Here is a 19,921-nt window from a genome sequence, read left to right on the forward strand (position 1 = left end):
TGGTTGTGCATCCGTTGCAAACTATTGGACGATCGGCTCTGCGTAATAACGGGGAAAACCACTGGAAAAATATGTCTGCAATATTAGCAAATGAGAAAAAAAGCGGTCATCGTACCACAAACTTTCAAGAGTATCCTTGCTCGGACGAGTTTATTATTGGCAAACTTACGTGGACAAGGATACGACGATGGGAACAATTTGAAAGGAAAAACAGTGATGTAAAGCAAAGACTTTTAGATATTAATCCAAGGCTTTTTTTATGGTACCTTGCAATAGTCGCGCACTAAATCTTGCAGCAAATGATGCTAGAAATGCCGTTTTGCTGTCACATTTTTTAAAACTCGGGTATGAAGATTTCTGCTTCAACTCACTGTTGAAAAGTTCTGCTGCGCGACGTGTCTTCTTTAACACTAAAACTACTGGGCGATGCTAGAATTGATGCTTCGCATCACTTTGGCTTGGCGTTACACACGATGCCCTCCTAGACATTTACGAATATCTATTACTATGACAAAACCATCTGGTACTCTATCGCGAGTTGAAGCACAACGAATTGCTAAGAGAATTGCAAATTTCAATGTTATGTCTGTTGTGTGGTACAGCATTCTTTATAAATTAACTTGTCAACGATAGATTTAACCATACCGAGCAAATAATCCGTTTAGATTTATCTACAATTTTCACAAGAATAGAGAATAATTTAATAAAGAAAAATGCATTCGAATCCTCTAGAGGGACAGGCATACGAATTTTCGTGAGTTGATTGACCTGTCGGGCCTTCATTCATTATTAGGCTCTATTATAGGCCCGATAAGATCCACCATGGGTATAGAAAAAGGCCTCTTGGTGGCTGAAAGTGCAAAGTTGAAGTTCAATAAAATTTTTATTAATCCTATTTTAAAAAAAAATGTAACTTTAAATAGATTTAATCTGTTTGATGGTTGATATTAAAGATGCAAATAAATAATGCATAATATGATTAATTTACTTGTGGACATTCACGGGACATTTTCGATGCAATTTAATCCTCGGAATCTAAAAACGAAAGATTCATGAATTAAATATCAACGATTAAATTGATTTCGGGCGTTCTTGAATATATAATTAAAACCGTATTTTTTTTGAGGTTGGATCAATTTCCAATTCGATTTTATAATAAAATTTTATAAAGAATAAAGGGAAAAATAAATATATTAGAAAACATGTAAATTAAATAACCTTTTTACTATAAAAGAATTACGTTTTAAACATTTTTCTTCGATTAATTTTGAATGGAATCGACGATTTAGAGTGTCGTAAAAGACAAAAATCTTTATTACATTATACGTAATATAATTTAATAACAACAATAATAAACAAACTTAATGGGAGAAAGGATCTAACAACGAAGCTGGTATATCGGATCTTTAGGCCCCAATTTAAAAGGAGAAACATTTTAAAAGGGAAAGGGTGATCGCTTTAAAGAGGCCCAACAGTGACCGAGTGGGTTTACGCCCGATCAATGGGCTGGCGCGTAAAGTTTTGCAAATAATGTGAAGAATTGGTATTTTAATACGTGTAATAAAGATTATGGGCAAACTATTCTCTTTTAAAAGCATAAAAATTTGGCTAATAATTATGTTAGTGTTACTTCAACTGAGTTTATATTTTCAACCGTTTCATTCCCCTGTCAAAACTTATCGCTGTATTTTTAAACAATTTTATAACTGTAATTTGTCGATAATGTTGATTAAAATAGATTTTTATGTTTGAATTTAATAAAGAAGAATAGAGAAAAAATATTTTCGATGGGAGAAAGTTTCACTTTCCACTTTAATCTGTCTGAAAAGTAACTCTATTGCCATTATTGTCGAGACCTTTTCCCATATAAAGTAGTTAGATGGACTTTCTGTCTCTTTTCTTCTCTGTTTTTCCTCGTTTCTTTTTACATTTTCCTCTCTTTCCTGTCTCCTTTTATTGAGTTTTGCAACTCTTTTTGGCTTTCTTAAGCGAAACATTCCATTTTCGGCCACTTTATTTTTTTCAAACCATTGTTTTTTTATGTGAACGACCAACTTAAACCCATTATTGGGCTGCAATTTGAAAAAAATTGTAGACCTATAAATTACCACTGTCTGTCTGTCCTTCCTTAATCTCGAGAACGGAGTTAGATAGATGAAAGTCGAGACCAGATATGGAAATACCGGATTAACTACATACGAACTTCCAGTTTGGACCGTAAGTTATGTTATTTCAATTGAAAAATTTCCCCCGAAAGGAGTTAGATAGACGACCTTATCATTTAGAGCTTGAATTGAGCCCATATTAATTCCTAAATTCCTATACTGTATATAGAAATGCACGCCGTTACGCTTTAATTATTCCTAGAAATACATTAAAACTGTTACATTCGAGGATGCAAATCTCCAAAGAAACAATTTTAAAACTTAATTTAATTTATTCTTAAAAGTAAGAGATTTTTTTAATATAATTATTTCAAAATTAATTAAATTTGTAATGAAATTTTATATTTACCGTATGAGAAAAAATGAATATTTGAAAGAGAGAGAGAGAGATTATAAGATTAAGAAACAAAAGAGAATGTGTAAAGAGGATAATAGGGATATAAGGCAGACAAAGAAAGTACACTTAAATAGACTGAGTGAATCCTTTCGCAATTCCACAGATTGAAAAAAATGCGTAATGATACACGGTCTATAAATGTAATGAAAATTACATTCAAATTCCGATTTAGTGCCACCGCTTGTTCCTAAATTGGCACTAAATCGAGTGTGGCAATAATCCGAAGTGGCTCAAAAAACAAGAATTGTACAGTACATAGCCCGTGTCAAGTTCGAGTTTGAAAGTCGTGTGACTAACAGCCTCTGCAGAAGGGGAGAAAAGGGTCCTCCTCCGCAGACTTGTCCTCCCTTGGGATCGAATGAAAAAATCCCCAAATTATAATCTTTAAAGTGATTGAGGTATGTAACCTTACACCCTCGACAATGGGACGTTTTTGTAAGTTAGCTGACTTTTATGGGAGGATCGTTAAACCCGCGTCAGGATGATCTAAGGATGTTCGTGCGTGTGTGTGGAGAAGACAGAGATGACAAGTATCTTACAAAAACCCGTTTATTTTAGCATAAAACAAACTTACACAAATATTTCAGAACACAATCGACTGGTTGGAAGTCCTTAGCGTCGATGTTGTCTTGTTCACTTCCTGAGCGTCGGTGTTATTTTTGTTGTTCGTTGTCGAGGTGGCCCCGGGGCAGTATTGTTAAACAGTTCGTGAGACAGGTGGGCGGCACGGCTTCAGTATCGGCACGAAGACGGAAAGCTTCGTACCAAGTGTGTCAACGTCTTCGTGCTTTGGAACCTTTTCGGAGAGTCCTCGTGTCTTTGAAGACCTGGATTATATCAATCTCCGTTTTCTCCCTTTTGTCTATCCTGATTGGTTACACGTCCCCTTTTCCCGTCCCCGATTGGTCCCTGGTCTGTCCCTAAGTGAAAGACGAGACCTGTTCGGGCCACCAGAAGGAAGGGTCAGCTTTGGAGAATCTACCCGATACCATTTGTTAACTCTTGACGAAAAGTGTTGATGGAACTTTGAGCTTGCGCTCATATTTTACCTCGTTGTTACTTAGATTCTTTTTTTTACGATCTGAAGCGATGTCCCCTTTTATAATTAACCTTTTCCCTTTTCCAAAATTTTCTATGTTCTAATTGCTTGTATACGAGCGCCTTGTCAAAGGTCCATCTCTACAAATCCAATAAATAAATAAATTAAAAGAAAAATACTTATTATTATTATTTTATTTATAAGTAGGGCCTCTGGAGATGGAGAGAGATCGTGTTTTCAGTGCACTAGGAAAACAATGGAATGAATAATTTGTAACCAGAATCAGATTTAGATGTGTTGTACTCTAAGCCATAATATAGGCCTACGAGGCCCTTCCTCCAGTAAACAAAAATAAATTTAAAAATGTATGTTAAATATAAACTGAATGGAGCATATAGTTAGAGACTTCAATAGGCATAGGTCTATATATATCAAGTTTTTGAGAATGAAGCGAGACCCTTCGTAACTTGAGGCCCTAAGCCGTTCTTATTTAGCTTACATATAAATAGGACGCTGTTTTTGGGCTCTCTGAATGTAAGATTCGAGCCAAACGGTCCCGTTGGACCTCCTTGCGATAGGACCTAATTATAAGAATTATAAGAAAACCTATGGCAAGAGGGCTAGCAGGTCCTTACCGCAATAAAAACGTCTTTATCTCTTGAAAGAAGTTTTCAGTTTTGTTACTTTATTTTATTCATAATACAGGAATTTATTCAAAAAATTTTCTAGACATTGATTGACTCCCTCAAAGACAAATTTACATTGTTCAGGCCCTAAGCCAATAGACTAGGAGGATATCATATATTCTAGTTTAGGGCCGCGACAGACAGGATCGAATTTATGTTTTTAAATTTATAATTATTTATCGGAGATAAGGGCCTCTTACACGTTATAGCTTAGGACCGCAACAAACGGAGTCGGAATTAGGCATAAAGCTACAGTTAGGGCCTCACGCCACCGGGCTACAGTTTAAAGTTTCCTGCTTTTAAACATATCATTTGACGAAGAGAAAGGCCTCATATATTATAGTTTATGGCCATACGGGACTAAATTTGACCCTAATTCCTGCATAAATTTAATTAATAAAGACGAGTAAGCAAAAAACACGAGCAAATATTTACCGTATGCCAATATATTTAAAGCGATGCATTGAAGTAAATTAAGTAGCTTCCACTCTCAATTAATAGAGAAAAGTAAAAGGATAATATTATCCTTTTACTTTTCTCTATTAATTGTATAAATATATCAGAAAAAAACCCTTCTTTTTCCTCCGTCAGGAGAGGAATGTTTCTTTAACAAGTTAAAATAATACAGAAATCTCTTGCGAATTTATATATAAATTCGAGTTAGAAATCATTTATTCGAAGAAGAACGATTTAATGAAGATGTTTTATTGTTTAAGAATTTTTTTAAAGGAGAAAGGGTATGGTGTAAGGCCTTGTTGCATTTTTTAATCTCTTAGGAATTATAAATTAGACCCATTACGGAGGTGGAGACGAAATTAATGCGCGTAAATCATTATTTGGAGTATTTTGTTATGTGGATTCTCGCATGGCAAGAGATTGAAGTCAGTCGATTTTTCGCGGTGCGGAGGGAATTCGACGGCGCTCTTTGCTTCTGTTCGGGAAAGGGGAGAATGCTTCCGTAGGTAGTATACGTCAGAGATGTTTCCGGAAATACCGACGGATCGATTTCCGGGTTAGGATGGGAGAGAGAGCCGTAACACTAAGAAATGTGGAGGAAAGGAGCCGGCGGATAGGTGGTTGGCGTAGTAGCGCGGCGGCGCGGCGCGGCGCGGCGCGCCGATCGATGGCGGCGAGAGGAAGGCGAGTGTGGCGCCGTCTCCGTCGGTGGTCCGAGATCGATCGGACGCAGCCCGGATGGAGGAGAAGGAAGCCGGAAAGTGCGGATGCCGCCCGAGAGCGTCCCGCGGCCGTCTCTCGGCGCTCCCCCGCCGCTGGCTGGTAGCGGGCGCGCTTCTACTGGCGATCGGCCTGCTGCTGCTGGTGTGCGGCGCTTGGCCCAGCCCCGTCGGCGGTGCCCTGTTGCTGAGCGGCGCCCCCATCGCCTGCTTGGCCCTGTGTCTACTCGGATGGCTGCCGATCTACCTCCGCTGCCGTTCCACCCCGGCCCGGCCCCAAGCCGACTCTCCCGACGCCGTCGACGCCTCCAAGTCCGACTATCCCATGGGTCCTCTGGTGGTGCTCACCCTTCCGACCACCGCCAGCCCCGAGCCTTCCGACGCCGCATCAACGGGCCCTCGAGACGGCACCGCTTCCACCCCCGATCTTCTGGGAAGAAGGTAAATTATCCATTCGTCTTCGCGCCATTTCTTTCTCGCGACAGACATTCCTCTTCTCTTTTATTTTTCCTCTTCCGAGTGGCAAATTTTCCTCCCACGTAAAAACCAGCTAATAGAATAATAGAGCGACGCCCGCCTCTAATCTGGCGTGAATATTGATTTTCGCGCCTCTCGCCTCCGCTTAGTTACAAATCTCGGAAGATGAAAAAATAATAATTCCGACGGGATTCCCTTTTTCCGAAAAATTCCCCTCCCAACGCGCATTCATCACCTTAAATCGCATCTAAATTCGAGCCATCGACATACAAATTCCAATCCAAAAGACCAATTTTAAGCGTGGATGCGGATCCACGCTTAAAATTTAGCCTTAAGCCATAACTTATAACGGGTCCTTCGCCTTCACCAAATAATAATAATAATAATAATAAATTTAAAAGCGCAACTCCCGAAACCGTAACCGCTTAGCTTAAGACCCTAAAATGTAGCGTGTTTACGTTGCAAATCCGGTCCCGTAATGACATTTAAAGCACGCGAAAGCTGGGAAATTTTTAAATTTTTAAGCCATTTTAACTCTTCCTCCATCAAAAAAAACCCCCCATTTATCAACCGAAATAATTTTAAAAATATATATAAAAGCGCGAGGGTTTAATCAAATATTTATTCAGAAATTCAATCTCTTGAAAGTTATCTACGTGACCATTAGATCAATCTAAAGCATTAACGTTACGAAATTTAATTAAAGCACCAATTTCAGAAGCCCTCCATTTGTATGTGCCATTTTCTTACAGCCACAAGAACAAACCTCCTTTAGCCAGTGCCGAGACTCTGACACCCTCTCTGCTATCGTCCAGAGGAAGCGTGGACAGCAACCTTTAAAATTAGGAAATCATCGAGAGAAGGAAGAGTGCCACAATGGTAGCACGTCCCTCGGGAACTTCGATTCTTCTCCAGGCGTTGACAAGAAACTGCATTTCTCGATCCATCTCCGAGGTAACGGGATGAGTCGAATTGACGGATTCCCTTTCGTTCTCCAAAATCTCGTGCCAAAAAATAAATCCACAGGAATGAGGAGAATTCGTTCGCGTAGTTCGCATTTTTTGGCCATTGTCAATGACGTCGGTGGATTATTAATAAGCTTAATTGTTGTCGATGCATCTAGGAAATTATTATAAATCCCCCGCATTTTAAGAGAACGACACGTGTTTTATCAATTTTTATAGATCCGCAGCGCGTGTAATTTCGATATTACGTCACTTTAAAAAAAAACAAACAAATTTACCCGTATTTTTTTCTAAAATTCCGACCGAAAATAGAAGTTTTAGTAGCGTGATGCACCGAAAAAAAAAAAAAAAAACACCGTTCGATGTTTGTAGATTTATAAGCATTTTTGTATGAAATCTTTTGAAGTTTAATCTCTAAAATCCCGGTTGGAAGATGTATTTTTTAATTGTTAAATCCTGCGGTAAACTTTACCACCGAATATTTTTATACCCCCGCATCACTTTAGCCATCTCGTTAATAGGAAATTTTAAGAAAAAAAAAAATACAATACAAAATTTCGAGAGTGAAACAACCGCCGACCGTGGCAAAAATCCACCCCGTTATAACGTATGACGTGAAAAAACTATATACAATATTGTTAAACGTGTAAAAGAATATTTTCGAAGAGATTCGTTGTTTTAAATACAAAGCAACGATACTTATAAAAGACGTTCGTATTTAAAGTTAGGAAAAAAAAAAAAGTAAATTGTCTGTTATATTAATATAATGGAGTAAAATATTTTAAAAAAAATTGTTCGTTATACATCAATTTAAATATTAAAAACTTTTAAAAATTTAACGAGAAACACTTTGCAAGTTTAAAAAATAAAACTAGGGTCGAGCCAACAGTTTGGATCACTTTTAGAAGTCCTATTTACTGTAAACGTTTTCGATTGAATTGTAAATTAATTATAGAGGTGTGTGTGTGTGTGAACCGAGGCCCCACGATTAAAGGGGCCTGCGCTTTATATTACGTCTAGCACGAGACAAATAACGTAGCAATCATATTAAGATATCAACGGATGCCCATTCTGGACCATTAGCGTGTTATAGCTTCGAGGGGTCCGGATCTAATTGGAATTTGGGGCCCAGATAAGCCTACTTTAGACATTTTTTCTCATAAAAGATTGATTTGGGGCCCTCTGTTGGTGCGAGTAACGGGCAATTTCCCTTTTTTTGTCCATAGGATAACGCTCCACTGTTTTGGCCACGGCAGTGTTTATTTCTATTGTTTTATTTGTTTTTTTATAATTTTTAACCATTAGATTTTAAAAAAATAAGTGAAAAACTGGTGGTTTGACCTTATATCGAGTTTTAAATAGTCGTATCGCGTAATAACGCGACTAGGCACGTCGACAATCTATAGACAGATCATGCATTCATCTAATTCATCAACAGCGAGAAAAAAAAATAATAAAATATTTTTCTAGAATATTTAACGATTAAAATTTGTAAAACGAAGAAGAAGAAGAAGAAGAAGGGGAAAAAATTCTATTTGCGAGATGTAAGTTTAATTTAAATGCAAAACCGGAGGCGTCATTTCGTTTATGAAGTTAACGAGTTCATCCAACATCCAATTTCCTGATAAATGCGTAGTAGAAGGGGATTTTTCTCTTTTTCGTCCCCGTATATTTCGTGCAATTCAATAACTGGAGCGACAAAATATTATTTATGTAGGCCTTAATGGATGTAATCTTCGTTTTCTGTTGCATGATGAATGCAGATTTGATTTTACAAATGATTGGAAAAATGTCTCTGTTCAACTCTCTTATAAACGGCAATTAGATTGTGTTGACAGTTAATTAGTTTATGTAAAAGTAATAAAAGTTAAATTTATCTTTTTTTGTATTCATTTTTTTTCATTTACGAAACACTTAAAGACTTCCACAGAAAGGGGCCTCGATCGAATTTACCATTGTTAAGAGGAAATTTCTGTCTTATTTTCTCAGTAGAATTACAGTTTGATTTTGTAACCATCTGAGTAGAGGCAAAATATTATTTATGTAGCGACAAAATATTTGTCGCTACCTTCTAAACCGGGCCCTATATTTGCCTATATATACCTTCTAGCCTTCTAAACCGGGCCCTATATTTGCCCTTAAAACATTTTTATAAATCGATTGGCTGCAACGAAAATGTGCGAAATCCAACAGTTTTTAACAACGAGATTACATAAATATACAATATATTTCGGGAAGAAAACTCCTTGTCTTCTGAGTAAAGTCTCTCTCTGCCTTTCCAAATGATGATTTGTGAGCCGAATTCCATCTTCCATGTTTTTTATGGCCTACAATAAACGTATATTATTTGGTCCGTTCGTATATATAAAGAGAAAAAAATGTCTTTCGATACACTTTCCATCACACTCGTGTAATTGACGATAGCATTTACAGTTATATTACAAATATAATTAAAAACATTAATTAATCTTCGAACAATTTAACCGCATTAAGTACCGAAAAAAGTAATAATTTTCACTTATTTCCGTAAACATTTTTCTTTCTTTCGCTTTAAATATACGTAAGGTATCCTAAAATTCAGTTAACCGAGTTTTTTGACGCAGATTTAAGCTCAGATATATATATAAAAGCGTGTCGAGACGTTGCCAAGAAGGATTTTTGTATGGTTTTTACTCCTTGAGACAAAAACCACGTCTTCAACCGATGGTTAACCGGCTTTTGGTCCACCCTGTATAATTGATAATGCTTTCGTAGAAGTAAATGAAGTTTGAAAATAAATGTGGCTTGTGTTTTCGCAAACAGCTGGCTAATTACGGATGAATAATTAGCAGTAACTTTTGTCGTCGTCGTCGACAACGGAGCCATTTGCGGAAAGATACTCGAGAATTGGACTTGGCAATTTGCATTTCAATGGAACCAACTCTCTCTTTAACTTGATTACGGGAAACTTTAGCTTCCTGTTGAAATTAATTCGGTTATTAAAATAAAAGCCAATTGTTAACTATATCTTTTTAAACGTTATTAACATTATAATTTTCTAAATGTATATTTTATTGTCGAATTCTCACGCTTAATCCTCGTAAAATCAGTCGATTCTCACATCATGTAAGCGGCTGAATGAAAATAGAAATTTAAAGCTTCCATTGTAATTTGAGAATTATCGGATAAAATACGAATAATTCTAATTATTCAATTATTTATTGTGACGTCACAATGCTCTCAATTTAAGTGTCTTGCCTCTGTACATCATACTTTTCCTATTAACACTGGAGTCGTGCCAGTCATCTCCGTTCGGGAGAAAATTTTTGAATTGAAGTAACGTGATTTCCGGTCCAAACCGGAAGTTTGTATATAGATAATCGGGCCCTTCCACCCCTAAGCTTTCTATATCCGGTCACGAGATTACGGTAGGACAGACTAGTAGAAATTTATGGGTCTAACTTGCAGCTCAATAAGGCATGTATGGTGACCCCCCATTAATAGGAATCCCTTTAATGAGCAATGTCACATTAAAGAATGGGTATATCTAGCCATGGCTGGAGGTTCTTTAATGGGTAGGGCCTGAAAAGTGCTTAAAATAGTCCTGGTAATAGGGCATTTATGGGCCTTTAAGAACATTTATTACAAGTAATTCATTTTATTGCATTTCTTATGTACAGCATTAAGAAAACAAGCCTTTATTTTTTTTAAATCAAATTTTATTATTTAAAATATAATACAATTTTTTAACAGTGCTTGGGGGTCTCAAAAAACTAAAAGTAAATAATCTGGGCCTCCCTCGACCTATGTGAGAGACGATCTCTATAAAAATATTGGTACATTATAAATCAACATTATTTAATCAGATTATTCTTAAAATAAAACTGAATGCATTTTTAATACAGGAAGAAATATATTATTTAAGAATAAATTATTTTAAAATGATACTTATCGATATCTCCAGAGTGTGTGTGTATATATTCATAAAAGCTTCCCGATCAATGCTCAAACAATTTATCATGTGATGAAGTCTGAATTGCTTGCCGAGAAATGGTCGATTGTTCGACGATTACAATGAATTTTCAAGGACCGACCTACATGAATCAGACATTTATATCCAAAATCTATATTATATAATCTACACAAAAGGTGATTTTCTGTAACCATATATTACAATCCTTCTATGATTTTTTTTTTTTTTGCTTCCTTTTCGTTACTAGAGGCCCTTCCCCTCTACCAAATAGTAATAAATTTAAATGCGAGGCCCCAAACCGTAGCTTGTTTAGCCTGGTGTTGTGGTTAGTATAGGTATACAGCGTGTCTTAATTTTTTTTAACTATAAATATTTATAATAAATGAGATATTTAAAGAAATAACGCAAGAAACTGCTATTTGAGAGCAAGTAGATGACATTTAAAAGCAAAAAGTGTGTCCGACATGACTTCAATTTATATAAATTTCCATCGATTTTTTTATTAAATTTTTTATCACTTTCCTTTTCTAAATCTATTCTAAGTAAGATTAATCTATTTGATTTTATAAATACTATTTTTGGAACCAAGGAGAGAGCACCGAGAATATTTTAAATTTAACCAGTTACCAATGTTCGATGGTTTCATCCACTCGTCCACTGGTGGATGATGTCAAGATTTGGAACTGATGGACATCACAAAGTCAACCACTTGTTTCGTCTACTGGGCAATCATTGGCAAAACAGATCACGTTTAACATCGATTTATTGATTAGTAGAAGGCGAGGCACCAACACATTAAGGCTATATGGCCAACCACGTTATATTCATTGAAGACTGCCAAGAAGATAACGAGAACTTGGAAAAAGAGATATTGGTGGTCCCAAAGCAAATTAAATAATTAAAAGAAAGTAAGTAAACGAAAAAAAAAAAAAACATAGAGGCCCCTACTTGCACGGGATCCGGGCCATTTTTTTTTTTACCTCTCCCTCTGAGCAGTCCCGCATTCAATACGTTCAGACCTCACAGGAAAGATCAACCAGCATGGGTGAAATATGGGAAATAATGCCCTGATCTGTATTATTCATAAAAATTTATGGCTGTCGGGATCAAATTCGAACCTATGTAAGATTATATCAGTATTATCTACCAAAAACTGTCTCGGCCAAAAAGAAGTCAGTCGGCTTAAAGTTCGAAAAGTGACTTCCTCACGCGACAAATTGCATGGATCAAAATTGTATTTGAAATTCTGATATATTTTGAATAATGAATCATTCACCATGCAGAATCAGCCCATCAATTAGCAACAGAGTAACCCTACAGGACAGTGAATACACATTAGTTACTGTAAACAGTATTCAATTTCATTCTTTTTCATAGTTTCAACGAATTCCAATAGAGCAAATAACTCCTCCTGTGTGCACGGCCTTTCACTTGAAATGCTATCAATAATAATACATATAAAACAAAATTTTAATTGAAGATATCGTATAGATTGTGTGTGGAGAAGTCATCTATGCGGATCTGAAATACTTGTCAGTATTTCAGATCTGCATTGAAACCCGGGCCTTCAGAGTATCTTTATGGCCATACCTCCCCATTGAATACATTGTAGACATGCTTTATTATTTTCAAAATAAAAAATCTTTATATGGAGGAGAATTTAAATAATTTTATTCATACGATAATTTAATTTAATACATCTGTTTTATTGTTCTATAATCATAATAGATTCACTCACGCAATATGATAAACGACTTTTATATATAAAAATTGAATAAAAGATTTTTATAACATTTTTCGTTGATGTTCTTTTCTAATAAACGAAATGTGGAATTCAAAATTAACAAAAATTAAACGTAGAAAATGAGATTTATTTTTAAAATATTTGTGAAATATAATTTTAAAATCATCCAAAACAATTATAATTAATAGAATATTAATTTCTAAGTATTAATAATAGTAGTAAAACTTATAATTTGAATTAAAACAATAAAAACATCAAATAAAATTTATATCTTGCAAATATAATAATATATCTAGAGATGTCATTTTGTAAATTAACAAGCATTGACCTGAGGTGAGGGCCTCGTCCATTACAAAATGCATAAGAAAATCTACAGAAAAGAGATCTTCATACCGTATTTTGTACAAAATATTAAATTTTACAGCTCGTGTGTCCGAATCGCAATTTTATTCTTATTTTTCTTCTTACATTGCGCCACCAGCTTACAATCGACCCATAGACTTGGTGAACTTTGACCTCGAATATCTCGGCCCCTAGATCGAATTTCAAAATTCCTGTTCCGTCACGACATCGGCCTTACCGAGTTGTACATATTTGCAAAAAATCATGTTTAATGGTCTTGCAGTTGTTTTGTACTATGATCACAGATAAAACACTTTGGACTTATGCAGTTCCGCTCGATTTACTTAATTGACAACTATCGTGGATTTCGGTAGGCAATACAGATTAATTTGCATAGTTGGGAGAAGTTCTTCGTTATTTGAAATATAAGGAATAGCCTGTTCTTTCTAGGTAATGCAGTGTTATAAATGCGAAATTACTAAAGATGTATGCTTTCACCAATCTACCAGTGATTGCTGCAGAAGAAAAAAGAATCACCGCTCTAACTGGCAGAAAAGCAGGAGTTGGTCGTCCACGAAAAATATCAGTCTTTGAAAACAGTAGTCTTTAGGTGTCCGTTCTAAAATCGTCAGTGAAGTGAATTACACGTGTGGAAAGTGGCAGGATCAAGTGTAGAATGAACCGCAATCCACACACCTATCCAAGCAGTGAGATTTCAGTCAGAAAACGTAAAGGAAGAAACTTTAACAGAAGGTAACCTTAGACGATATAGATACAACTGAGCACAAGAACAAACACTAGACAGTGAGAAATTAACTAATCTTCAGCGATAAAAGTAAATTCATCACACCCATTGAAGAGAGTAGGCCTGTTTAGAGAAAAAGGACAAAAAACTGAACCCTACTAGTAAAAAATGTACCGTGAAGTACCCTGCGTCATTAAAAGATGGTTTTCCAACCAATCGACAAAGTATGAATGCTTACGAAGCACACAATAAGCAAAAATCAATCCACAGATGTTCTGAAGGGCATCACTCAACGTACAGCTATGACTGATACCCATATAACCTATTAACGTTACTTTCACTGGTGTTACCATAAGTTTGGTTACTTCATTCCAATATATAATTCTTTATTTTTCACATGTTCAATAAATACCATAACAAAAAACAATGTCTAAAGTCATTCTTAGCCATTAAACTTCACGATTAATCAAACTTGCAATTATGCAAATAATTATGTAGTAGTAGTAGATAATGGTTTTGAATTTCTAGGAATTACAACAATGTGGGCTTCACAGAATTTTAAAAAAAAATTAAAATAATTTAAACAACTTCATAGAGAAAATTTATGATAATTTCTTACAATAAACTTCTTTAAATGAAAATTTTAATTAAAAATTCTTTTAATGTTTTTTTCAGATTGAGAGATTTTTTTCATAGTTAAAATCATTAACTTTTTTTATAACAATTGGATAATTATAAAATCGTCATTTAACTAAATCAATGAAATTTATTTAACTTAAGATTCAGAAAACATTATAAAAGTGAAAAAAAAAAACTTTCTTTGCCAAATTTTAATTTCCATTCTCACTTTCACTTTTGTTCCCTCCCTCCAACTAGCATAGTAATCAAGTCAACTTATAGAATTATAGAAACACATTTTAATAAATTAAACTTTAATTCAAGAACTTAAGTTACTTCTCATTAAAACATAACCAAATTTAACTGTATAAAACATTAAACTTTATTCGGTTTTATGAATTATAAGATTTATATTCACTTTTTTATTATAAACTATATTTTTAACATTACTCTTTCTATAATATGTCATTTTTTTATAGTAATAAAAGTTGTTTATATATCTGAAACATAGTTTATATTAATATCACTATTATAGAAAGTAAAACAAATTATTTGAATAAGAAATTTATTTCCTTATTTGATGGAAGTATGATTGATATAACAACTTCATTATCATCAATCACCAGGACTAGTATCTTATGATTGATATTTTAAGAGCGGAAGAAGCCGACAACTGATGTCACTATATCAATCATTGACCCCATCATACTTAGAAAACTTTATAGATCATCATCAAAGTTTAAAATAATGATCACTATCTGTACTATATGTTCATATGTTTGAGTTAAACTTTCTATTTTTAATTATAAATTGTTGAAATTCTGCTATTAGAACATATTACAAATAGAAAATATTCATTAAATATAATCATACTGCATTAGATTGATAATTTCTTAATTATTCTCATTTAAGAAATTGTTTTAAAAAATTATTTAATAAGAAGATAAGTTATTTTGTTTGAAAACATAAAAATATTAAATAATCTGAATATTCTTTTTTATTTCTTTGTTAGAGATGTTGGAATTCTAACAATTTCAACAACTTTTGAAATAATTAATTAATTTAAGCTAATTTTCTTAATTTTTTTTTTATGACTTATCTGAATTCAAATATTTCATTATAGAATGTTTATAACAATAATTATCTGATTATTAAATGCTTTGAAAGGTTTTCAAATTATATTAGATTAGCTTTTTATTTATGTAGCTTAAAAACAATCAACAATTTTGTACTAAAAGTTATGGTGATAGCTTTTATAATTAATTAATGTAAATTGTTTAGTCTAACATTAATTTCAGATAAATTTGGAATGGAAATGATTTTGAAAAGAATTTGGATTGACAACTCTAATATATTTCAAGGTTTTAATAATTACAACAATCAATGTTTTATCTAAGTACCCAAAATGCCACAGAACATGTGGATTTTGTTGCTGCATAGTGTGGTAAATCTATTAATATAACTGTCACTTTTGTTATAGATACTATTAAATATATAAACTATTGTATTTTGAGTAGTCAAACACATGCAATTTAATATATACATAAAGAAATTTATTTGTAAATTTCATTAAGTATAGTTATAGTGTTGCTTTTTGTTAAATAATTACTTTGTTTAGATCACTATGTCAACTACATACAAAACTGATAAATTTAATTATAAAAGAAAATTAAAACTTGGTTTTTATGCATGAAAATTTCCTGCTCAGAGCAGTGTTTGTTCTGTGTAGATGAAAAATATATTACAGGGAATATTGTCCATCTCGTAAAGTCCAGATAAGTCCATTAGAAGTCTTCATTAAGTCCAGATAATTTGCACTCTCACAGGCCATAGCCTGTGAGAGTGCAAATTGGATAAGTCTTCATTAAGTCCAGATAATTTGCACTCTCACAGGCCATAGCCTGTGAGAGTGCAAATTATCTGGACTTAATGAAGACTTCTAATGGACTTATCTGGACTTTACGAGATGGACAATATTCCCTGTAATGGCAAATTATCTGGACTTAATGGAAACCAGAAGAGAGAAAAAACACAAATCTTTACAAATTTCACCAGACTTTCATAATTATGATGATTTTCAATCAAAATAAATTTATTTTTGTCACCTAAATAACAGAAATTTATTCCTACGATATGTGGTAAAGGTCATAAAGTTCTATTGACAGTTTTTACCGTCACAATTTTTATACAAGAACTTGAATAATTCAAAGTTGAAGAGATTGCAAAAAATTTTAAATTATTCAAAACTTTGAATTAGATAACTTCAAATGTTGGCATTTTTTAAATATGTAATAAAACATAATACCGTAACACTAAATTAACATGCAGTTTTCAAGCCATGTATTGGTCACTTGTCAACTAGTGTTTAAAATAAACACAAAAGCAATAAAATTTATTTATAATTGAAGATTTTCTGTCTTAAGATTTAGTTTTAATTCATATTAAAAAAAAATGAATACAAAAGTAAAAATTTCACTCTAAGTTTATTTCCATTCAGAGCTTAAAGTTCACATAACAAATTATATCACAACTATAAATTGGCAGGTAAAAGTATTGTCTCAATATCATCTGGCAATTAAAATTTAATGTATTTACTTTAACAATAATTTTGTTCCAATTGATAATTATACAAATAAGTTAGAAGTGTTCTTTCATAAAATTCATTTTGATCTTTTTATAAAAACAATAATTTTTTTCTAATTTCAAAATGTCAATACTGTTTAAAAGTCAATAATACAATTTTCAACACTACATTATATTTTTATCATTTTAATCTGTTAAATATTTCTTTTATCACATGATATAAATAAAATTTAAAAATGGAATTTTATTTTATTACAAATAATAATAACGTATAAGAAATATAGCCATTTCCTTATTATAATGAATACAAAAAAATAGTATGGTTAAAATCATAAATATCATTATAGTATGATGATAAAATGATATATTTACAAAATATAATGTGCAGTCGTATAATTTCTATTGTTTTAATGTATGGAATGAGTCAATAGTTTCCATATGATTCAGTCACTGGCATACAACAGTTTCTGAGTCACTAGATTGGCACTGTGGTCTTGTAGACTGGCCTCCTAGATCTCATCCTTTTATTAATTAATGGAAGCAGTCAAGGCCATGATATACTAAGCTACAAAACGCTGACCACTCGAAGGAACACATTTGTGATATGTACGCATGTATGCCAGTGTTAACATGCATTTGCTACAAGTGAGAGAAATTCATTCGTATGTGCATTCCGTTAAATGGCATCCAAATAGAATATATTTTATAATTTACAAAATATACACTATAATAAAGTGACTCCTTTGCCTACATATGGAGACTTGACTCACTCTGCATAAAAATAATAGAAATTATTGAAAATTAAGATCATTAATCTGATAAATATGACAATGCAGTAATGAATTCTTTACAGTTTACTTTGAAATTAACTAATTGGAGACTTAATATAAACTCAGTATTCATTATTAATGTGAAGTTGGCAAATTTTACTTATGTTTAAAGTATAATATTTGCTTTTCCATTTCATCCAAATATATCAAGACATCTTCAAGAACCTGGACTTCTAATTAAAATGTTGATAAATACTTATAAACAATTCTTTACAAAATAAGTGACAAAGAACATTTCATTAAATTATCGTATATTTAAAAATTTGTATTCTATTTAATAAAATACTTTGCTAATATCGCACATTACAAAATAAGAATAGTAAAAATACAATAAGATAAAATGTAAATTTGTAAATTTAGGTAATAAAAATTTATAAACAGTATAAAGTTATGGACAACATTAAAACATTATGGGCCAATTTCAGAAGAGAGATTTAGTTTAAACCACAGTTTAGACTATTCTGTGTTAGCTAATCCTAATCTTCAAGCATTGATCATGGTTCATTATTGATCATTGTTAACTATTGCTGTCTGTGTCAAAAACCACGATCTAAATTGAGAGCTGGATAGAGGAAGTATAAACCATGGCTTAAATCTAAACTTTATTTCTGTAATTGGTCCTATAATTTTAAGAGAGTTATAAAAATTGATGTACTACTTTTCCAATTTTTGACTCAAAAAAAATGAATGAAAATTATGTCAATTTGTGTATATAAATAATATTTTCAAAAATGTAATTAAACTCTAAACTTTTAAACAAGTAATTACATTTGTTTGACTTTAAAGTTATAATCACAAATCTTCGATTAGAAACTTCTGTACATTTCCTTTGAATATTCTTGATCGTATACATCATAAAAATTTGATTCTTGTCCTTAGATAACAATATACTTTGAACTATATGAAATTTCAAAATAACACAGTCAATGATCACAAACACTAATACTTTTTATACAATGATATTGCAGTTAATCTCTTAAAATGTTTCAAAACAATTGTCACATACCATACATCAACCAACTTATTTTTAAGTATCTTTTTCTGCACAAGAATTATTTACAATTTATATACATGTTGTTCCTTTTAGGAAGATATATTACATAAAACTGTATTTAAAATTCTGACATCTTTTAAATGTAGAAATATACAAGATCAATTTAAACAGCATAAGTTTAAATTATTTTAAAATTATAAAATAAGCTGATGATGATAATATAATTTAAAAATTTTTTAAAAATCAAGTCACAAATACATCCTATTGCAAGTCTTATTTATGAAAAATAAATAGACTACATTAAATTTCATAGAGAAATTTTTATATAAATCTATAAAATGAATATGTTTTTCTATTTCATAATTATATTTTATATTAGAAAAAAAGAAAAAAATATATATACTTTTTACTTTGAGAGAAAAATGCACATTTTGATATGAGAAAACACAGCTGATGTAAGAAATCCTAACTAATGATAATGTTCATTCAAGATGAAACAATTTCAATTTTAAGTTTTATACTCATACTTATTCAAAGGACTGCATGAATGCTGAATATGGAAAATAATTTAATTAAATTGTAGAACATTTCAATCAAATATAGGTCTCATTAAAGCCTTAAGATATTAAATATAAATCATTTACTCAATCACATGTAAAGGTTACATTATGTTAACATTAAAGACCATCTCTTCAAGATATAAAAATCTGAAAAAATTGAAGCACTTTTTTTTTAAAGAATAATTTATATTTACTATATTTCAATGTAATTTTCTCAATACTATCGAAGTAATAATTGCCTTTATATACCTCACTGATTTTTTCTAAGTTTAAGGAACTGAATGGCCAAACAAAAAATAATCATCTTTAATGTGATAAAAAGTACATACAAAAGTTTATTATAAATAACCAAATTAATAAGCACTGGAAAATGATTAAAAATTATTAAAAAGAAATTAATGTATAGGGACAAGTATTCAGTTCCAAAGAAATTTTACCTCTAATAAAAAAAAGTACTTGCTCTACTAAATCTGTTAAAATTATGACTAATTAAAAGATATTGCTAAAAATTTACCAATTAAATTTTCCTCAAAAATAATTACAGTAGAACCTCGATTATCCGGACTAATTGGGGATGAAGGTAGTCCGGATAAGGAAAAATCCGGATAATCGAAACAAATACTTTAATTTGTCTTTTAAAGATAATACA

General features: G+C 32.4%; 1 long non-coding RNA gene across 1 annotated transcript; it reads left to right on the top strand.

Moving 5' to 3' along the window:
• The first annotated feature begins 5,207 nt into the window (after window positions 1–5,207).
• LOC111641220 lies at window positions 5,208–8,780 on the top strand. The gene is made up of 2 exons (XR_002759371.1): window positions 5,208–5,903; window positions 6,692–8,780. It is a non-coding gene; the product is annotated as an uncharacterized LOC111641220 (long non-coding RNA).
• The last annotated feature ends 11,141 nt before the right edge of the window (window positions 8,781–19,921 follow it).

Source organism: Centruroides sculpturatus, unplaced genomic scaffold (assembly GCF_000671375.1).
Source record: "Centruroides sculpturatus isolate CEXI.00-Female unplaced genomic scaffold, Cexi_2.0 scaffold1515, whole genome shotgun sequence".
NCBI classification, from domain to species: domain Eukaryota; kingdom Metazoa; phylum Arthropoda; class Arachnida; order Scorpiones; family Buthidae; genus Centruroides; species Centruroides sculpturatus.